Genomic DNA, 2,046 nt, shown 5'->3' with positions numbered 1-2,046 from the left:
TTGATTTTTCAAATTTTTTGGTGTTCTATCTTGTTATATACACCGAACACGCAGCGTAAGCAAGATGCTATTCATAAAGCGAAGCAAGGACGCCTTAATCAGGTATTCCTTTCTTCCACACCTCGCGATCTCTCTCGTTAGAGGTTTATACTAGTATATCGAATTGTTTGGAGTGTTGATGTGTTTAGCTAAGTTTGGTTTTAGCCTTGTATGAGATTAAGGTCTGGCTGAACAAAAACAGCGAACGTAATTACACAACAACGTCAACAAACAAGTCTATCTAGTATACCACCCACTACACCTCTAGCTACTATTTCACACACATCACCTGATACAATGCCCGACGAAGAAAAGACTCCTCTCTCTGACTTCTACAAAGCCTTGAGCGATAGCCCCAAATCTTGCATCGTTCTAGCAGACCTAGTGGGGGATTTCCGAATCCCCCCAAATATTTTTAATTTGTTACCCGTTTTTCATGGATTAGACCATGAAAAACCTTATCAGCACATGCGTAGGATTGAACAAGTCCTAACAACATTCCACCATCCTACGGTTGGTGCGGAATAAATTAAACTCAAGGTATTCCCTTTCACCTTAGCCGATAAAGGCGGACGTCTTGGTTAAGCGCCCAAACACCTAATTACGTGGACTCGTGGGCTAAACTTGTTCAATTTGTTTATGGAACATTTTTACCCACCCCCTAAAGACGGATGAGATGCTTTCCAAGATTCATTTCTTTTCGACAAAATCCTCATGAATCATTTTCAGAGGCTTGGAATCGTTTCACCGATCTCCTTATAGAGTGCCCACATCATAATTTAGCGAAAGACACGTTAGTTCGTGCCTTTTTCAAAGGACTTCTACACCACCATAAAGAAGTCCTAGACATAATGAATGGGGTAGTTTCTTAAGCAAAGGAGCCTCGGAGGCTTATAAATTTTAGAGGATCAAACTAAAGTTTAAATAACAACCGGGGGTAGTGATGATATCCACCGCTCCGCTAGTTCTTCTAATCTGATTAAGGCGCGGTATGTTTGAAATTAAACACGATTCGAGCTTAAAACTCTAATCGAATCACTCACTAAAAAGGTAGAAGCCATTTACGTTCAACAAAAGCCTATCCCCGTCATGAATGTAAATTCAAATCCATGTAGTTTCTGTTGGAGCCCCGAGCATCCCGACTCCCATCGCGTCCCTATAGCCTATGAACGGGCTTGTTCCATTAATAGTGAACCTAACGCCACTTGGAGACAAAATCCCAACTTCGGTTGGAGAAATAACCAACACGCCACACCTCCGTGGTACAATAATCAATATGTTAGGCCAACACAAAGTTTTAACCAAGCTCCACCACGACAAGGGCGAGTGGGGGGTAATTTTAATAATTATAACAACAAAGCGCAACCTCGACAAGGTCAAGCACAAAGTCAAAGTAGTTATAATAATTATAATGCTAATAGAGGTATCGTTAGGTAAATAATAACTATCAAAATCCACCCATAAATAATTCCGTGAAATAGTTCGGTCCACACCACTCGTGACTACTACACCAACACAACCGGATCGTCTTGACACCTTCATACAAGTGAGCCAAAAACTTTTCCAAACCATGGCTCAATCTAACCAACAGCTTCTACAATCCGTTAATAATTTAACAAAACAGTTGGCCCAAGATAAAGCCCAACCCAAAGGTGTGTTTCAGTCACGAAATACCTAATCTTTAAAACAACAAATACAGCCTTTGAGGTAACCGATAATACTAGTAATGAATGAATATGAAAATGTAGGTGAGCTAAAGGCCATCACCACTCTCTCGCAGAGTGGTTGATAACAAAGTAATTATGCCTATAGTTACCCCACGGTAGCCCTTACACCTGCTATATTACTAGATACCGAAATAGAAACTGAAGAGCCTACCACTGTAGAGGTACCAGTTACAACACAACCTAAGAAACAGGAAGCCACGGTTAAACATCCAGGTAATACCATTGCTAAATATAGACAGAAACCACCGTTTCCACAAAAATTAGCCATGTTAACTAGGGA

General features: G+C 40.7%; 1 pseudogene; it reads right to left on the bottom strand.

The window, feature by feature from the left end:
• Nucleotides 1–725: 725 nt before the first annotated feature.
• On the bottom strand, nucleotides 726–820 carry LOC147494283 (small nucleolar RNA R71; annotated as a pseudogene).
• Nucleotides 821–2,046: the final 1,226 nt, after the last annotated feature.

Source organism: Coptis chinensis, chromosome 6 (genome assembly GCF_015680905.1).
Source record: "Coptis chinensis isolate HL-2020 chromosome 6, ASM1568090v1, whole genome shotgun sequence".
Classification (NCBI taxonomy): domain Eukaryota; kingdom Viridiplantae; phylum Streptophyta; class Magnoliopsida; order Ranunculales; family Ranunculaceae; genus Coptis; species Coptis chinensis.
Note: the sequence above shows the minus strand (reverse complement) of the source record. Positions and strands in the feature narration are given on the sequence as shown.